The sequence below is a fragment of the Eptesicus fuscus genome, chromosome 20 (assembly GCF_027574615.1).
Source record: "Eptesicus fuscus isolate TK198812 chromosome 20, DD_ASM_mEF_20220401, whole genome shotgun sequence".
NCBI lineage: Eukaryota > Metazoa > Chordata > Mammalia > Chiroptera > Vespertilionidae > Eptesicus > Eptesicus fuscus.
Window position 1 is genome coordinate 8,057,298 of NC_072492.1, and position 20,854 is coordinate 8,078,151.

Genomic DNA, 20,854 nt, shown 5'->3' on the forward strand with positions numbered 1-20,854 from the left:
ATAGCAGCCAGAAGCGATCCTTTTAAAGCCTAAATAAGATCATGTCTCTCCCTTGCTCCTGACCCTCCAAAAGCTTCCCATCTCACTGAGGATGAACTCCAGAGCTTTCCGCAGGCCCACAATGCCCATCATGAAGGGCTTTAGTGACCTGTTGGTCCTCATTTTCTTCCTCTCTCCCCTTGCTCCTCCCACTCCAGCCATTCAGAACTTCTCGGTGTTCCTCGAATCCAACAGCTACCCAGTCTCAGTGCTCCGCATTCCCTGCCTCTGTTGCTCTTGACCGTCCTAGGTACATAGTACTTGTGGTTACCCTGTATCCCCTTACCTACATTATTCCCTCCATCGAGTTTGCTGCTATGTGAAGTTACATTATGTACTTGCTCATTTCTTTACCGTCCATCATCTTGAACCAATAAGAGCAGGACTTCATGTTGCCCACTCCTGTCGTCTCAGCCTAAAAACAGTGTCTGGCACACAATGTCACTGTGTGACGTTATGGTATAAATTCGAAGATGCATTCACCTCCACAAGTCATGGTAAACATCACGAGGGCACAGACACTTTGCAAATAGTATGCATGAGGAAGACTACTAGCTGTCCATCACAATCCATTCTCCCCATCTTCCCTGGGACGAGACCTGCAGCCTACAAATACACTCCGTTTCCCCGTCTCCCTTGCCCATGTGCCTGTGCTCTCAATTAAGTAAGATGGCAGGAGTGCCATGTGGTCTGACACCTGCCTCCTCCCTCCCCCCTTTCAAAAGCTGGAGAACGGATGCTGGAGCCCAACATTGGCCATGCAGATGAGGACAATGCCTCAATACGTCTGAGTGATGAATGAATGAGTCACTCTTCCTGACATTTCTATTCCAGGTTTAGAAGAGGGAAAGAGAAACCCAAAAGCAAGATAAACCACAGGACTCTCTGTGCATGGGAAGAATCATAAAAGAGAAAGAAGCACTGTTTGTAAAGTGAATTAAGAAAGTCGTTACGAAAATCCAGGGCAGAGCAAATTCTTGCAATAGTGAGCATCCACACCCCTGATTTAATGAGAACGAAATTACTGACAAACCACTCTGCAAGTTATTGATGATGCTTTAAAGCAGTGGTCACTAACCGGTGGTCCGGGGACCACTGGTGGTCCGTGAGGTCCGGACGGTTGGCGACCACTGCTTTAGAGCATGGCCACTTATCAGAACCTAGCAACCACTCACAAGGGGGTGAAAATCTAACATCACAAGTTAACACATCAAAGCACTGGAGAGTGAGAGCCAAAGCATAAACAAAAATGAGGGAAATTAGGGAATGACCCCACCCAGGCACACAGGGGTCCCTCCTGCCTCCCAAGAAGAAACACAAGAGAGAGGGATTGATAAAATGGGATCGGGGCAAAACAGACACAGGGCCGGGTGAGAAACAATCCAATGAGTCCATTCAAGTTATTGCAGAAACCAATTTGCAATTGGACCCAACTAGCATCGAAATTCTCCCTAAAGAATGAAAGGGAGGAGAAACCAAGATGGCAGCATAGGTAAACACCTAAACTGCTGCCTCGCACAACAATTTCAAAACTACAACTAAAAGGCAAAACGAACATCATCCAGAACCAAAAGCTGGCTGAGTGGAAATTCTACAACTAGAAGGAAAGAGGAAAGCACACGGAGAATCAGAGGAGCTGCAAAAGGCTGAGGTACGGAGACACGCGTGTGGGCGGCTGAGTGCCTGGCTGGCTTTCTCCTTCGGGAAGGAGACAAAAGCTCCCGACTGTGCTGAACCCCAGTTCAGACTGCACTGAACCCCAGTTCTGGGCGAGACCCTGGGGATCCGGGCTTATACAGGGGGAATCTGGACTGTCAGGCAGAAACTCAGGGGAGCCGCGAAAGGCAGAGGTCTGGAGGCACACGCGCGCGAGTGCGTGCAGAGAGGACTGACTGCTGAGTGCACAGCTGGCTTTCTCTAGCGGGTGGGAAACGGAAGCTCCCCACTACGCTGAACTCCAGTTCCGGGCGAGAATCTGGGAATCCAGATTCATTGGGGGAGAAACTGGACTGTCTGGCAGCGGGCGAAACTCGAGGGCAGCTTACTCTTAGAGGTGCTTGCAGCGATTACCAAGGGACACTGAGACCCAGGGGCCTCATAGGGCAGGGCTGACAGGAAGCCAAGACAGTCTGCTCGGCCCTGAGACTCCGCCCCATCCAAGCTGAGCACAGAGGCTTTTGCAATTTTGCAAGTCTTGTCTCATAAGACTGTCTCCAGCGCAGAAGTTCTCCCAGCATAGACACAGCTGATCCTCACAGCCAGTTGGCCTGGAGGTCAATTCCTCCCAGTGATACCAACAACAATAAAGACTTAACTACAACAAGGCTGTACACACAGTCCACAAAGGGGTGCACCAAGAGCGTCCACCTCAGGTAACTGGGGAGGCTGAGCCACTGGGCCATATAGGACACCTAGCACACAAAGCTACCCTACCATCTCAGGGAAGCAGCGAAAATGCGGAGACAAAGAAACAGATCACAAATGAAAGAAATGGAGGAAAACAAACGACTGGATATAGAGTTCAAAACCACGGTTATAAAGTTTTTCAAGAATATCCTAGAAAAGGCTGATAAATTTAGCAAGACTCTCGAGGATATGAAAAAGGACCAACTAGAAATCAAACATACACTGACTGAAATAAAAAATATTATACAGAGACCCAACAGCAGACTAGAGGAACGCAAGAATCAAGTCAAAGATTTGAAATACAAAGAAGCAAAAAACACTCACCCGGAAAAGCAAAAAGAAAAAAGAATCCAAAAATTTGAAGATAGTGTAAGAAACTTCTGGGACAACTTCAAGCATACCAACATCCAAATTATGGGTGTGCCAGAAGAAGAGAGAGAGCAAGATACTGAAAACCTCTTTGAAGAAATAATGACTGAAAACTTCCCCCACCTGGTGAAAGAAATAGACTTACAAGTCCAGGAAGCGCACAGAACCCCAAACAAAAGGAATCCAAAGAGGACCACACCAAGACACATCATAATTAAAATGCCAAGGGCAAAAGACAAAGAGAGAATCTTACAAGCAGCAAGAGAAAAACAGTTAGTTACCTACAAGGGAGCACCCATACGATTATCAGCTGATTTCTCAACAGAAACTATGCAGGCCAGACAGGAGTGGCAAGAAATATTCAAAGTGATGAGTAGCAAGAACCTACAACCAAGATTACTCTACCCAGCAAAGCTATCATTCAGAATTGAAGGTCAGATAAAGAGCTTCACAGATAAGAAAAAGCTAAAGGATTTCATCACCACCAAACCAGTATTACATGAAATGCTGAAAGGTATTATTTAAGAAGAGGAGGAAGAAGAAAAAGGTAAAGATAAAAATTATGAACAACAAATACATACCTACCAACAAGTGAATCTAAAAATCAAGTGAATAAAAAAATCTGATGAACAGAATAAACTGGTGAATATAATAGAATCAGGGGCATAGAAAGTGAGTGGACTGAAAATTCTCAGGGGGAAAGAGGTGTGGAGGGTGCGGGAAGAGACTGGACAAAAATCGTACACCTATGGATGAGGACAGTGGGGGGGAGATAAGGGCAGAGGGTGGGGTGGGAACCGGGTGGAGGGGAGCTATGGGGGGGAAAAAGAGGAACAATTGTAATAATCTGAACAATAAAGATTTATTAAATTAAAAAAAAAAGAATGAAAGGCAACTATGTATAGTCTGTGGAATCAAACACTGGCATTGGGAATGCCCGAGTGGATGGTGCACGCTTCTCCAGCAGTGACCAATCTTTGGAAGTCTAGTATCAGGTGAAAGTATGAAACGGATAGCCCACATGTTTACTGAGCTCACTTGTCACCTGCCTTCAGGTCCCGTCTGAAAGATTGCCTGCTTCTCCCTTTAGGTAACAAGCATTCTCTATACAGCTGTTGCCTGCGTTGCAGACACCAGGCCGGGGAGACTCCCCTGTGGATACTTACCAAACACAAGAACTGGCTGCAGCCTGAGCCCTGGGCAAAGATCAGCTGTGAGATCACCAAGTTTCTTTATTAAAGAACAAATCATGCTGGACAAACCTGATTGCTTTTTGGATCCGCTGGTGAGATGAGGGGCAAACACGGGCATGCATGGTATCTGGGGTGTTCAGTTATTTAATGGAACACTCTGGAAATTAGACTTGGGAAGCCTGAGCTGTTTGGCCTCGGGTAGAGGGGGAATCAGAGTGGGCCCATGGTGCCCTGGGGTGTAAAAAAGAGAAAACCCTGCTCCTGGCATTTCCACGAAAAAGTCATTTGGTCGCATTTGTGTGCACATATGAGGTGGGGAGTGAGGGCTGGTGCAGGCAGAGTTCTGTGTATTGAGGGAGCTGGGGTCACACTGATGGAATTCCAGCAGACCTGTCCCCCTTTGGTGCCTTCTCCAGGCCAGCATCGCTGCCCTCTGCAAGGCCACCTCTGGGACAGGAATCGTGACAAAGCCAGAACACTGTGCAAAATGCTGAGCAGAGTCTTCCCTCTGGACTTCCGGTTTCTCTTTTTAACACTGGAAGTTGGTCTAGGCTTTCTAAGGGTCTCTCTAACCCTGCCTTTCCATGACAAAACTCTAGGAACCTGATATTAAAGACTGTACAGTTATGTTACCTTAAACATTCTCATCTGTTAAGTGAGTGGTTGGAGTCGGAGTCCAAACCATTTTTGCCACTCCATTTCCCAGCCTGCCTTGCCAATAGGCATGCCCATGTGCCTGTGACCTCACCTAAGGAAGGTGGTAAGACCACAGTGTACCACTTCTGGTCTGAAGCCTGAAAGAGGTTGACCTGCCTCCTCCCACTGACTTTCCCCTTCCAGTAAGCTGGAAGATGAAGCTGGAGCCCAGCTTTAGCCATGCACTTGAGGGCAATGACTTAATGAAAGCAGAGAAACAATATGGAAGGAGCCTGGGTCCCAAAACCATCACATGGAGCAGAGCTGCTTGCCAATCTGAAACAGACAGGTGTGTGAGCTACTGCTACCTTGTCAGAGCCACTGCATTTTGTGATCTCTCTGTCAGAGCAGCTTAGACTCACACAGAAAGCAGAGTACTAAATATATAGCTCTTTTCTTAACCGATATTTTGCAAACAGAGAGCAAGGAATAAAAATTCTCCAGAATTCAGAGTGCACAGACACGTTAAAGCCATGTGCTTCCATTCCCTGAACGTCAGGGAACAGACTGATTTCTTCCAAGTCTCTTTCTAAGACCCATGAAGGCTTTTCAGTCAAACTAAAGCATCAATCTTTTTGGCAAAGATCCACTTAAGAACGAAGCCTCCCATTCCCACCAACCTCTATTGTTTCAGATGGCCTTAAGACAGTCATCACTGCATTGAAAGAGGTGGGTGGAGGTTAAAAGAGGCAAAGACATAAAGCAGATTTAAGAATTATATCTAGCCCAGCCAGCATGGCTCAGGGGTTGAGCATTGATCTATGAGTCAGGAGGTCACCATTCATTTCCCAGTCGGGGCATATGCCCTGGTTGCAGGGTCGATCCCTAGGGGCCGGCGTGCAGGAGGCAGCTGATCAGTGGTTCTCTCTCATCATTGATGTTTCTATCTTTCTCTCCCTCTCCCTTCCTCTCTGAAATCAATATACTTGTGTGTGTGTGTGTGTATATATTATAATTCTGTTTAGGAAAGAATATGAAGTGTGGGTCCTGGGATGTAGAAGTGACTGGAAGGACGCGGATAAGAAGCCTACTAAGTTTTTGCGGGAATTGCATTGGCAAAGAAACATGGACCTGGCCTGAAAGAGCCTGACGGCTCTGTGCGTACAACAGCGCCACAGCCCTGGTCGTGCACACGAATGAAGCCAGCGGTGAGGCCCTCGGTCCTGCAGGAGGCCTGCTCCCCAGTGCCCACCGGGTGCAGTCACGGAGCAGAATGGATAAGGAAGACGCCCTCGGTCAGGCCCACTCCTCCACTCTTAAGGCACAGGGGCTTCCCAATGCCCTCACCAGAACCCCATCACCACTGCGGACCAGCTCTGTGCCTTCCCTTCTCCCCTTCTCTGAGTAGAAATGGTCACTGGGAATGTTTTCTGAGTCTGCTCCACCCCGGTATGTACATTGGAGCGGGGAGGAGGGATGGATGAGGGCCTATAGAGGAAGGAGGGCTCAGATCACTTATTTTAGTGTCTAGGCTGCTGAACCATGAGCAGATTCATCCACGCCTCAGGGAAGGAAACCTGCTCAGGACCCAGGGACCCTGGAGCCGACCTGTACGTGCTAACTGACGAGACCCTGGATGGTTTCCCTGGGGCAGGGCCTTGTGCTCTCTGTGTAAGGAGGGTGTGCACGGCTGTTTGGTGGCCTGAGGAATTGACTGCCCACCAGGAATGTTTCCCATCCCTTGTGCTGATCAAATCAGAGCCTGGCCCAAGGCTGACCAGTGCACATTCCACAGCCTTCTCTGCAGCTGGGCCTCCCAACCTATGTAAGAAGTGAGGGCACCCCACCCAGACCTGAGGCTGCAGCAGGAAGCTCGGCCTCCTCCACGCTCCCTCATTCACTGGGGCTCAGAGCATACGTGGCTGTTACTCAGCTGCGACCACACAGAAGATACACTAGGCCAGTGGTCGGCAAACTCATTAGTCAACAGAGCCAAATATCAACAGTGCAACGATTGAAATTTCTTTTGAGAGCCGAAAACCAACTTCTGCGCATGGGTCACGAAGTTTCAATCGCACTGTACGTGCGCGCCCGCACGTGGTATTTTGTGGAAGAGCCACACTCAAGGGGCCAAAGAGCTGCATGTGGCTCATGAGCCGCGGTTTGCCGACCACTGCTCTAGGCTGAGGGAGTGGCGGAGCTACTGCCCGCCCCAAACTTGAACTGTTAAAAAAGAGAGAAACGAACTGCCATCTTTTAATGCATTTTGGGTCTCCATCAGCCAGCTCCAGCTTGCTATGCGCAAGTCTAGGATGGCACCTGGATGCTGCCACTGGCCCAGGGCTCTCCAGCCTCCCCATCCAAGGCTTCCCAGCACACAGTTCTTTCTGGTTTTGGTTTATTAGCTTTGTCTTTCCCCTTCTTGTCTATTGCCTACTGATCTTGGCAACTCATTTAACCTCACTGAATCTCGGTTTCCTCACCTGTGGAATCTGAGTATGGATTCCAGGAGGCTCAGTAGTGCATGGGGTTAGGTTAGCACTCAGCACGTAATGAGTATGAATGCATAGTGAACAGGGCTGTGCAGAGATTCACAAAAGCTAGTTTTCCTGACTGCTGGCAACATAGCAAGTGCTTTATAAATGCTTGCTTATGCAACGCGAACAATATATCCCCAAAGAGGCTGCCCTGTTTTTCATAAGAGAACACGGAGGCATGGAAGGTATTAAATCACTTGCCCGGGGGTGCACCACTGGCACGTGCTCTGCTTGGCCAGGGATGAGGCGTGACGTCCGGGGAAGAGCCTCAAAAGCCCACCTCCGCAGGCCTACGTGCCATTTCTGATCCACATGAAATCTGAAGACCAGGCTGTCGGAAACACGTGGCCCAAAATTCTACCTTCACTGCAACTGTTCTAGGTTCCCTTTGGTCTTCAACCAACCAGTCCCCCAGCAGCCGAGCAGGACAGAGAGGTCTCTTGCTAAAGACCAGGGGTTATGAGACCAGCTGAGCACAGCCCTGCCCCTGACCCCTGACCCCCGACCCTGCCAGGAGCAGCTACCCCAGGTCCCGGGACAGCATTCCTTTCACTGCCCTGAGGTGTCCCTGGGAAGTTCCCATGATTCTGAGTTCTCTCCTCTCCTCCCCACGCTCCCCTCCGCACCCTCACTGGAGCACAGCCCTAAAGGCAGACCTGACTGTGGGCTGTGTCTCAGCTTCAGGATTTACTCTCTCCTCCTCTGACACCCCCCAGGCGCCCCAACTTGGTCCCCTACTCACTTCCTCTTCAATCAGCTCAAAATGTCCTTCCTCATACATCCCAGCATGCGCATGCCCCTGGCTTCTCTCTGCTGGCTTCCTAGTAATGAAGTTTCCCATACATCATCCATCCCCACCTCACAGGGGTGTTAGGATCAAATGTGTATGAGGAGAAGGGAGGACTTGAACCCAAGACATGAGATGCCACGTGGCTGTGTCACCAGCTCCCCTCTGTCCTCACCAAGCCTACATCTGTCCCTCTTGTTGTCAGGACTTCACGCTGCCTCCCTCCACTCCCCCCACCCCAAATCTTCCATCCAGCTTCAGAATGCTATCCTTGGGGCAGGCGACATCTGCACAGCAGGCTGGGCAAATCCCCAGAGGCTGAAACTCAGCGCAAAGAGGTCTGTCACCGGTCAGGTTTTTGCTGCCCTATCAGGATCCCACCATTCACCAGGAAAAATGCCAACTGCCCAAAGACTCCCCAGGGAAGTGGGCCAATACCCAAGGGGGCATCTGATTCCTGAATGCCTTCCTGACTCCATTCTCCTCCAGAAACAAGGAGGCCGCACTTCCTTCAGCCACTTTGAGTGAGCATCTCCCAGGCCCTGCTGGAGGCTTGTCCCGGATGCAGCTCCTGACTTGTTGGGCATCCTGACCTCCGCTTCCTGCATCCACCTCCCTCTCTTGAAGCCTGTCCAACCGGACAGACAGGAAAGAGCATGTCATTGCCACCACTTCACCCCGTCCCCACGTCCATTCCTGAGTCTCACAGGCCCATCAAGACGCTCCTCTTAGGACACAGCCCACCAGGGAGCTCTGTCTCTGCCCTGCAGTCCTCGGGGGCCTGGGGAGAGGAGGCTCGCCTCGGAGGGAGGGGAGGCGAACACGATTGGGGCTTCTGAGTCCTGGAGACCATACCTCCAAGCGCAGCCTCTGGGTACGGCCCTGTCCTGTGTCGGTCTCCGCAGACAGGAGCTTTCTGACTACCTCCTGGTGGGGTAAGATGAGGTCACACTCATACGCACACACAGGCACACGCAGATACAACTACACAATCACACTCCCACGCCAGCATGCAGGCAGGTCACCGCAAGGCCCTTGATCGCCCTCCAAGGCAGTCACCACACTCTCACTCAGAAGCCCTTTCCCGGGGTCCCCAGACCCAGGAACACTGGGCTGCAGCAGCGCCCCTGGTGGGAAATGACAGTCTCCAGCCTTCTACCAAACTCCCGCGGAGCTGCAGAAAACTCCATTTCCAGCAAGAAGCCTCCCATGTCAGACCTGTCTGCTCTACCTGCACTAATCCCTGCTGCTTCTTCCTCCCTCCTCTCGTTTCTACAGCCCCATCCGGCCCCTGAGGAGGGCTGCTCTGCTGCTGAGAGCCCTGGCCCTTGGGGGGCTGCCTTCTTGGCCCCGCCTATAAAACGCCTGGGTTTTGAGTCCCGTATACCTGCTATGGGACCTGAGCGTTGCCATTAATGTTGGAGCAGAAGAGGGCTTGGACCAGCCCAGATGTTCCCCTGGCCACCAGCCTCCTCAGGCTAGTTCCTCAGCACCAGCTTGCACCCCAGCCCCTTCAAAAGCATGTGTGTGTCTGGCAAAGAAAAGCTCTTTGTTGCGGGCACTGATTTATGTGCTAAGGCAGAGGCACAGGCGCCCACGTGGAAAAGGGAGCTGAGCCCAGGGAGCTGATGTCCTGGTACCTGGATCCTGGCCACAGGCCTGCGCTCGCTGGCTGCTGGCCCTTAGGCAAATTCCTCAGCCGTAAAATTAGGGGTTTACATTGGATGAACCTGGGAGGTGCCTTCCAGCATAATGTTCTGTCATCTATTTCACTCTCTGCAACTTCTTACATCTTGCTGGCAGGAAACTGAGCCTGACAATTCTTTCAGAAAACTCCAACCACAGGCCTAAGGTTTATTAGCTCAGGCTCCTCAAGTCAAGTACAGGCAAAGGGGGGAGGGGCCCCCTACAGGTCCCAGCTTTCCCTACCTGAGGCCTTTCCTTGAAAGTGCCACACCTGCATTCCCAGCCTCTCTACCTGCACCACCTTGACTTGTGGATCGGCAGGGATGCACTAGGTTGCAGGAACCTTCACAGGAAATGCAGCCAATAGGGACGTTTCTGGAAGCTGCCCCTGGCTGGAGGAGGTGGGGTGGAGGGGAACAGCAGTGAGCTCACACTAAGGATGCTCTAATAGAACACAGGATAATTCATGCCCGGTGTGACCTAAGGGTAGAAAGCTGCCACCATGTCCTCTGGCCAGCACCCGTGCAAAGGAGTGAATTAAGGGAGATATTGGCCCAAAGTGCTGCATTCATTTGGGTTCGCACAGTAGGCCGTGGCAAAGCCTGGGGCTCCCCAAAGGGGTGGGATACTGGAAAGGAATAAAAATGAAGGTCAGTGGGCCACCCCTCTGATTGAGATGGGACTCGGTAGCCGCCTGGGGCATCTGATGCTCTGCGGAATGTGTGGGGAAGGGTCCAGAGGCTGCAGGACACCCTGAGGGAACATGTCAGCTTCCCATGAGAGTCCAGGGTGCCCAGCCCAGTCCAGCCCCGCACCCACAGCATTACAGGTCGCAGGGAAGGAAGGATGAAAGTGAGGGCTCGGGTGGCATGCTGGAGGCTGGCGTGGGCAGGGCTCTAAGGAAGAGAACCAGCATCCAGGGGGGAGGCCCTCACAACCAGAAACAGAAAGGCCCAGGATGAAGCTGGGGACAAACCTCCGGAGGCCCAGCTGGGACTTCCTTTGGCTTCGGGCCTTGCAAATGCCCTTTACAAGTGTTTCCCCGCCTGATACTGAAGGCTGTTGTTTCCTCTTCTGGTTGAACATGTTGTGATTTCGCTTTCCTCCTCACGCAGGGCTCAGCATTCACAGTGTGTTCCCGAAGCCTGGGCAGATGGGGGCGGGGGGTGTGCTTTCCCTGTGGGCTCCGCCTCCTCCCCCACTGCCCAAACACTGCAATTATCCACTAACATTTCAGGGGGAGCTGTGATTCCTAGCCAGCATGTCAGGGAATCAGAATAAGGAGCCTGCTCTTCCTACAATCATCTCTTAAGACGTTAACATTTACACCCATAGTTGGTGAATTATAACAAATGACCTTGAACTTGTAAAAAATGGTATTTTCTCCCAAGAAGGGCACATGGTCTTGCTACGAGTCACTCTGTAACTCTCACTAGCTCCACAGAAGTCCTGGATATCACATATGAATGGGGCCTTATTGATCAAAACTGAGAATGGCCCAAAGGCTTCACCAAACATGACAATTCAGATCAACTGATGGGGCTGCCTGGAAAACAGTGTTGAGAAGGATTCTGAAGATGCATTTGGATTCTGAGGAAAAGAGGGCAAACTGCTGATGCTCCATGGACACAAGAACAAGAGTGGTGGCTCATATAACCTGGGTTGGCCCTTCCTGATTCTACAGCAGGGTGGTGCCCAGGGCCTGGACCACACTGGTTGGAATCCTATGCCTTGGGCTTATGTGGTAGGCAGAACAATGGCCCCTAACAGTGTTCACATCCTAACCCCTAAACCTGAGAATATGTCACCCTTCAGGGAAAAAGGAACTTTGCAGATGGGATTAAGTTAAGGATCCTGAGATGGGGAGATTATCCTAAATCATGTGGGCGGGCTCAATGTGATCACTGTTCTTCCTAAACTGGAGGCAAGAAGGTCAGAATCAGAGAGAGAAAGCGATGGCACGAGAGAAGGAGAAATTGGAACGGTGCACTTTGAAGATGAAGGAAGGGACCACAAGCCAAGGAATACAAACAGTCTCTAGAAGCTAAAAAAAGCAAAAACTGGATTCCCCCTATAGCTTTTAGAACAATCCAGCTCTGCCAACATCTTGACTTTAACCAAATAAAAATTATTTTAGATTCCTGGCTTCCAGAGTAAATTTAGGTCATTCTAAGCCACTAAATCTATAGTAATTTGTTACAGCAGCAATAGGAAACTAATACACCATGTTACTTATTCTCTGTGTCTCAGTTCCCTCTTTGTTTTTTTGTTTTGTTTTGTTTTTTGTTTTTCAGTTTCCTCTTTGGAAAAATGAAAATAATAATAGTATCCACCTCAGATGGAGCTATCAGGACAGTTAAATGGAATATAATTTATGTGAAGCACTTAAAATAGCATCTGACACTCAGGAATTCTTAACAAACATTAGCTATGACTAGTTTGGTCCAACTGCTTTACTTTATAGGAGAGACCATTGAAGTCTAGACTTCAATGGGGAATATGATGTAATAGAGGTCACAATGACACAGTGAGAGGATGTGATCATTCCTAGTTCATTACTACTAAGTATTTACAAAAAGGGACCTGGGAGCTACAGAAGATTCAACTCTTATAGGTCATGGGAGGAAACAGGGTCCAGAGCTGAAGCACATTCAGCAGCTCAATGATTTTCTGCCATCCCTGGACAAAGCTGCCATTCATGTCAACCCGCCCTAGATAGCACCTTAACTAGGAGAAGAAGTTGGCCTCCTTCCTACCTAACTCAGCAATGAGCTTTGTGTCTCCTTGAGTTGGCTGCCAACAATGAGCCTGGCACATGGTTTGCCCACTGGGAGCCATTTGTTAGTGTTCTTGGTTCTCACCGAGCCACTCTCCAGCCATCCCCACCCCCAGGCTCCTATCTTGGAGCCAAAATTTCAACCCTCAAAAAAATCACTATTCAAATGCCCCACTGCCCCACCTCCTGGCAAGTTCAGTTCTTCTGGTTTCCCCACAATCCTCAACCTCATTGGAAAGGACCCCACTGCTTTCCCACCAGCTATCAGCTCCCTCTTGTCATTATCCTTGCTAGCTGGCCCAGCCTGCATTTCATTATCTATCATTATAATATCCGCACTTCAAATAGTCTCAAGTTTTTTGCTCTGTCTCCCTTTGTTACACTCACCTGGGCCACCCTAATTCTGTCTAAATCTACCCATCTCCTCCTTCTCCATACCTGTACTCTGCAGCTAAACTTCTCCAGAGACAACTGTGCAATTAGGCTTACTGGTTTCACTTTAAATTCAAGGTCACACGTTTCCACTGGACACTCAAGCAGCCCGGCTTTGTGTTTCCCACCTTTGAAGGAGCCCGTCCCACACCTCTGGTTTCAAGCCAGAAGCAGCATGCACTGGGCTTGAGAACATAGGTACGAAGATCATGTCCCCGCTCCACCAAGATCGGTGGGATCTTGGTCAAGTAACTAAAGCTGCCTGGGCTGCAGCTTTTCACTGATCCTTCAAAAGGTTAAGTCAACTAATACATGTAGAGATTTTAGAGCAGAGACTGGCACAGAGTAAGGCCTCCACAAGTAAAAGCAATTATTATTTTCCTACCAAAACTCTCCGGCATTCCATCCTCTCAACTGATGACCTCTCCCCAAAAAATAGGACCTGTCTTGTCCTCTTGCCACCAGTCACAAACCCTCCGGCATCAACAGCCACGTTCTCTTTCTTCCTGCCGATGTGATGGAATTGTACCCTTCTGCTGAAGGCCGATCGCTCCACTTTACCTGGGGATTCCATTCCAATTTGACGATAACAGAAACTGCTGGAGATTCTGAAGGAGGAAGACTCCTAATAGCTGCCCCTTACTTCTTTCATGGTAAGAGAAACTTACATTTTCAACTGACTACATGGATACTAAGAAAAAGATAGTTCCTAGTCTCCTTTATAGCTCAGCATGGTAGTGTGATGGAGTTCTAGCTAATGTGATATGAGGGAAGTGATGCATTGTCTCTGTTCCCATCCTGATGCTTGGAATGTGGATATAGTGGTAGGTTATCAGGACCCCGAGGGCAAGGACCCTAGAGATGGTGGGACAAGAAGACTGAAGGAGCTGGATCCTTTAACAACCTTATGTAATCAAACCATCATTTCAGCCCAGGAAGCTTACCTTGGGCTATTATGTGAAAAGGAAATGACTTTCTATTTCATTCAAGCTACGGTTTTTGAAGTCTCCCATACAAGTAGCCAAATCCATATACTACTTAATATGCTCAGTTCCTTTTAGTTTTCATTCATCTCTCTGTCCTTTCTCCATCTCCAATCTCCTATATTAAAGTGAGAATATAGGTATATGGACATGTTCTAGTATCTCCCATCCATACAAGACTTGCTCTTGACTCCACATCCCCCTCTCCCACTTGCCTGCCCCTCCCCCCGACCTTTTCTTCAATATCTTACCAAACAAACTTCCTGAAAGTGTCATCTCTATGGTTTCCACTTCCCCTCATCCACCTCTTTTAACAACCAACCCCAAATTAGCTTGAGTCCCTCAGCCCCACAGAGACGACTCTTTCTGAGGATGCCGATGATTCCCAATGGGCATCTCTGTGCTCTCATCTTATTGGACTTTTCCATAACATTGGAAAGGGTGGAAACACTCCCCAGCTTCTAGAACCGTGGTCGGCAAGCTGCAGCTCACGAGCCACATGCGGCTCTTTGGCCCCTTGAGTGTGGCTCTTCCACAAAATACCACGGCCTGGGCGAGTCTATTTTGAAGAAGTGGCGTTAGAAGAAGTTTAAGTTTAAAAAATTTGGCTCTCAAAAGACATTTCAATCGTTGTACTGTTGCTATTTGGCTCTGTTGACTAACGAGTTTGCCGACCACTGGTCTAGAACATCATTCTCTCTGGGTTTTCTTTCTGCTTCCTTCACATGATTCTGTCCCTGATGCTTTCTTTCTAACCAACCTCGAAGTGCTAAAGCGCCTCAGCACTTAGTTGTTGGCCCTCTTCTCTGCTGAAGTGACTACCCCGTCACTTTCATTACTCCCTAGGTGCAGGTACTCCCACATGTATGTGCCGATGCAGGCTGCTCCTGAGCTCTACAGACATGTATCCATATTGCATACAGAGCAGCTCCAGCTGAATGCTTCAAACAGAACATTCCCAGATGATCTCAATGTAGATGTTACCTTCTGAGACAGGCTGCTATGGGCTGAACTGCATCCCCCTTCAAGTTGTTATGTTGAAGCCCTAACACCCAATACCTCAGAATGTGACTATATAGGGAGAGAGGGTCTTTAAGGGCATGATTAAGTTTAAATGAGCCCTGTATGGTGGGCCCTCATCCAATATGACCGGTGTCCTAATAAGGAGAGGACATTTAGACACCAGACAAGCATACACTCAGAGGGAAGACCATATGAAGACGCAAGAAGAAAATGACCATCTGCAAGTCAAGGAGAGAGGCCTCTGAAGAAACCAACCCTGCCAACACCTTGATCTTGAACTCCAAGCCTCCAGTACCATAAGAAAATGAAATTTGGTTGTTAAAGCCACCTGATCAGTGGTGTTTTGTTAGGCAGCCTGGGCACCCTGTTAAAGAAGCCACTAGAAACTTTCTACCACATCATTCTACTCTAATTATGTGCACAGGAAGTATCATTCTGATCCTTTCCTTATGTGCTAACTTATTATTCTCCCCTCATTAAACTAGAACTCCGTAACAGCAAGGTTGTGGTTAATCACCATTAACTCGCATGCCTACAGTAGCCAGACACATGGAAGTCCCTAAATATACATAAACTGGATTAATGAACATATGACTTGCCACTCCAGTTTATTCTAAAACTAACTAAATAAAGAAGAAGTAGGGAGGAAGTGAAGGGGAGGCACCAGTAGAATAAAAATTAGCTGGATATCTTCCAACTCACTAGAGAATAAAAGAGACAGAAATAGGAAAAAAATTGAAGAGAAACAGTAAGGAAAGGTGTTTTTTTTTAAAGGGAAAGCAAACAAATGATATAAAAATATAAGAATCAAGTACTTAGGTTATCTAATAAATATGCATAGGCTTAACACCTCTATTACAATAAAGTCTCTCACAGAGAGACAACAAAACGAAATTTTAAGATAAGGTACATGAAAGAGTTGTACATAAAATTATAAAAAAAATTAACAAGAGGGATGAGCAAAATGCGAAATTGCTAAGATTCAGGCTTGGCAATATTAATGTTATAAAGTATAGCATTAAAGGCAAAGGGCATCAGAGACAAGAGAGGGTATAATGTGTGCTCTCTCTCTCTCTCTCTCTCTCTCTCTCTCTCTCTCTCTCTCTGTGTGTGTGTGTGTGTGTGTGTGTGTGTATATACATATATATATAACTCTTACATACAAATATAAATATATTTTTTCTAATATTATAAATACAGGTTAAACCATAGGAAACTGCCAATATTGAATTGTTTTGACCTATAAAAAAAGCAATTTCTTACGTGTATAATACCAAAAAAAAATAAATAAAGCACAATCACTGTAGAAGAAATTAAGACATTTCTATCAACTTTGATCAAGTGCATAAAAATAAATAAGAATAGAAAAGATTTGAATGACATGATTAATATTTTATTTAATTATTATATATTAATTATATCATAAATAGATACTTGTAAATGCCCACATGATAGTTACATGTCTTGATCACATCAAATACACATATACAAAAAATTTGAAAATTTCCAAAACTGGAAATAATATTGGTCACACACTCTAAAATGCAATAAAAGTAGATGTTAATGACAAACTATGAACAAATAAAAAGGCAAGCCAGTTGAAATTTAAGAAATAAAGTCAAAGTGTTAATTTTTAAAGTGAAAGATTACTCCTTGGATAAAAGTAATCTTTAGGAAAAAGTGTAATTCAAATGAGTAACCACAGATATTTAGAACATACCAGTAACGAAAAGATTACATATAAAAACTTTTAGGATTCAGTTATTGCTGTCCTTAGAGAATAATTTATACCTTTAAGTTCTCTTATATTTAACAGGAAACAAAATTTAAAGCATCAGGAACCCAGCTCTAATATGTTCACTAACTGGTTCTAGAGACGACCCCGTTGTTAGAATTAAATCTAACAACCCCGTCAGAAGCAAGTGAGCACAGCAGCCCAGCAACATGAGAGAAGAAAGGTATGCAATTGCTGATCCAGAAGCGCGATGGTAAATTAATAAGAGGCTGTTTGCAGCTCTATGCCAATAAGCTCAACAAAATCAGAATAATTTTGTTTGAAAGTATAAATTGCCAATATTAATTCAAGAACAAGTAGAAAACCTAAGCATTGAGATAATCATTTAAAAAATTGTTTAAATACATCCTATCTAATGAAAGAGTAATATGCAAATTGACTGTCACTCCAACACACAAGATGGCTGCCCCCATGTGGTCAAAGATGGCTGCCCCCATGTGGACACAAGATGGCCGCCACAAGATGGCCAGCAGGGGAGGGCGGTTGGGAGGGACCAGGCCTGCAAGGGAAGGCAGTTGGGGGCAATCAAGCCTGCAGGGGAGGGCAGTTAGGCATGACCAGGCCTGCAGGGGAGGGCAGTTAGGGGTGACCAGGCCTACAGGGGAGGGCAGTTAGGGGCAAACAGGCTGGCAAGGAAGCAGTTAGGCATCAATCAGGCTGGCAGGGGAGTGGTTAGGGGGTGATCAGGCTGGCAGGCAGAAGCGGTTAGGGGCAATCGGGAAGGCACGCAGGCGAGCAGCTGGGAGCCAGCAGTCCCAAATTGGTGAGGGTGCAGGCTGGGCTGAGGGACACACATCCCCCCCATGCACGAATTTTGTGCACTGGGCCTCTAGTATTTAATAGTATTTAATAAAAATAAAAATTATATTTAAGTCCCTTCCCAGGACAATTTCATAGGGAAGCTCATTCAAAATTCCCAAGAAGAGAATATACTAGGGAAGGGGAAGGAAAAGAGGGAAGGTGGAAAAGAAACAGTCCAATTCATTTTGCAAAACTAGTGAAACCTTGATCACAAACCTTAACAAAGAAACCTCCAAAACATAATGATAAAATATAGTTTAACTCATAAAACTAGATGCACATACTCTATATAAAATATTAGAAAATAGAATCCAGCATTATTTTAAAAGGATAACACTTTTGACCAAATTGGTTTTATGTTCCAAGAATGAAAAATACATCAATGCTAATGCATCATCATTTTAACAAATTAGAGAAAAATAGAACTAATTCTTCAAATAAATGCCCCCCAAAAGGCAATGGATAAAAATCAATATCCATTCTTAATTTTAAAACGAATCTTAATGAAAGAAAATTAAAATATACCTCTTGTCATGAAAAAATATAATAACAAAAAAATCTGTTGTATGTCTACTATTTGAAAGGTTCTGTGTTAAATGTTTTACAGTATTTATTACGTCCTCAGTTGAGATTGGTTATAAACCAGTAACCCCTATCAGGAAAGCGAACCATGTTGGGAGCCCTCCACCCAAGGTGGACATGAGGCACTGCGGCCAGTGATGGCGAACCTATGACACGCGTGTCAGCACTGACACGCATAGCCATTTCTGATGACACACGGCCACATGCCAAGGATGAAACATTTGCTGCTCCTGAGGCTGAAACATTTGCGACTAGAGTCTTGGAGTTAGTTTTTTCCTCAAAGTGACACACTACCCGAGTTATGCTCAGTTTTTTGGCGAAGTTTGACACACCAAGCTCAAAAGGTTGCCCATCACTGATTGCGGCCAACCTCCCTCCTCACTCGGCCTTCTCTGGAGTGGGAGCCAGTGCAAGGGAACAGGACAGAGGAATACGAGGTAACAACACTTACAGGAAAGAGGCAACATTCTCATTATTACCAGATGGTGGGCATATTGATCCAGGAAATCAATACAGTTATCCTGAAACTAGTAAGAATTTCCAATACATTTGAAAGTTACAGAATACATGCATAAAATTAATATTTTATACCAGCAATAATTAGTATGGGGGTGAAAAAAAGAGAAAGGAAGAACACAGTGATCCTATTCACAATTATGAAAATTTATATAATTCATGGTCTTTTAAAAGAAGTGTGGGGAACTCTTAGGAGCAAAACTTAATATAGAAGGTGTCCTTAAAAAACGATGAACAAGAACAGAACCAGAAACAAGGAGGCATCGATCGGACTATCGGGCCTCAGAGGGAGGATAGGGGAGGGGGGGGGGGGGAGGGGGGAGAGATCAACCAAAGGACTTGTGTGCATGCATACGAGCCTAACCAATGGTTAAGTTCAACAGGGGGTTGGGGCATCCGTGGGGAGAGGTGTGGGATGGGAATGGGGGGATGAGGACAAATATGTGACACCTTAATCAATAAAGAAATAAAAAAAAAAACACGTATACATACTTTGAATACTTATTAATTCCAATGGGTTAAATCTGAAAGGAAAGAGCATCAATTGAGCTATCAGCTGTTAAGTGCGTACACATTTTTTGTAGTTACTAAAGGACAAAAAATGCTTGTTCTTGCGGGGCCGGCGGGGCTCAGTGGGTGAGTGTCAACCAATGAACCAGGAGGTCAGGTTCGATTCCTGGTCAGGGCACATGCCTGGGTTGTGGGCTCAATCCCCAATGTGGGTTGTGCAGGAGGCAGCCGATCAATGATTCTCTCTCATCATTGATGTTTCTATCTCTCTCTCCCTCTCCCTTCCTCTCTAAAATCAATAAAAATATATATTTTTTAAAAATACTTGTTCTGGGACAGAGATTCTTAGTATTATAATAAAAATTAATCTGAAAATAACCTATTATGTAAAAATGCAATAAAAAATAAAAACTATCTCTATTGGCCCTAGCTGGTTTGGCTCAGTGGATAGAGTGTCGGCCTGCAGACTGAAGGGTCCCAGGTTCGATTCCAGTCAAGAGCACATGCCTGGGTTGCATGCAGGAGGCAGCCAATTGATGATTCTCTCTCATCATTGATGTTTCTATTTCTCACTCCCTCTCCCTTCCTCTCTGAAACCAATTAACAAAATATATTTTAAAAATAAAAACTATCTCTACTGTATTTTTATTTTGACAAAATAATTCTAACATTTACACAGAAGAATACAAATAAGACTGCAAGAATAATCAGACAGTTTCTTTGTATGCCTCATGCATTGTGTAAATGAGCACAACCAACCAGAAGAAAATTTAGCATTTTAGAATAAAAGTCTCTAAAAACCTACACAGCCTTTGATCAGTAATGCCACTTTTAGCAATTTGTCCTAGGAAAATAATTACACAGGTGTGCAAAACTTTTTGTCCAAGTTATTTACTGTGGCATTATTTGCAATCATTAAACACAAGAGTACCGTCTTCCATGGCCAAAACCAGGGTACCAGATGAATAAATGATGCTGCAGCTCTATGAAAAGATCATAGCTGCTGCAAAAGGAACTTTTGTAACTGGCAGGGTATAAGGTGATATTAAGAAAGCACTGCTAATTTCTTTAAGTGAGATAATGGTATCGTGGATGTGTGTCTGTGTGTGTATATTCTGTGTATGTTGTGTGTGTGTGTGTGTGTGTGTTTGTATGTGTGTGTTGGGGTGGAGGGTAGTGGAGAGGTTATGAATGAATACGATTAGCCGTGAATTGACAATATGGGGGGCTGAGTGTTGGTACATGGGGTTCATTATATATACTATTCTCTAGACTTCTGCATGTATTTAAAATTGTCAATAGCAAAAAATAAGAAAAAAACTGTTAAAATTATGTTCGACATGTATATTTATTAGTATGTAAAGGTACTTATGTAATGCTGTGTTGAGTAGAATCTAATTCTGAAAATTTAGATATATATGCAAATAAAGACCAAAATGTAAACCAGTGATTATAAGCGAGATTGTGAGTGGTTTATTTTTCTTTGATTCACTGCATTTCCCATTTTTTCCTATAATGAAAATATTGCACTTGAGTAATAAAAAAGGGAGGGGGACTCAAAGGAAGCGGTACCCAGGAGCACAGAACATCGTGCCTGCTGGCTGAGCTGCTTCCTTCCTCCTGTCAGTAAACTAAACTAAAGCACTGGCGTCAGACTTTCAGGATATCACCTCTCCTTTCCCATCATCCCGACAAACACTTGGAGATCCTTCCTCCTGAATCCTGCTGCCAAGGCTAGATACCGAGTTCTGCACCTGAGAGGCTCCAAATTGATGTCATTGAA

At 46.3% G+C, this 20,854-nt stretch overlaps 1 protein-coding gene across 3 annotated transcripts in view; it reads right to left on the bottom strand.

Annotated features, from left to right (window-relative positions):
- The window catches only part of SHISA6 (shisa family member 6), a 287,584-nt gene that overhangs the window by 218,747 nt on the left and 47,983 nt on the right, over window positions 1-20,854 (bottom strand). The window lies entirely within an intron of this gene.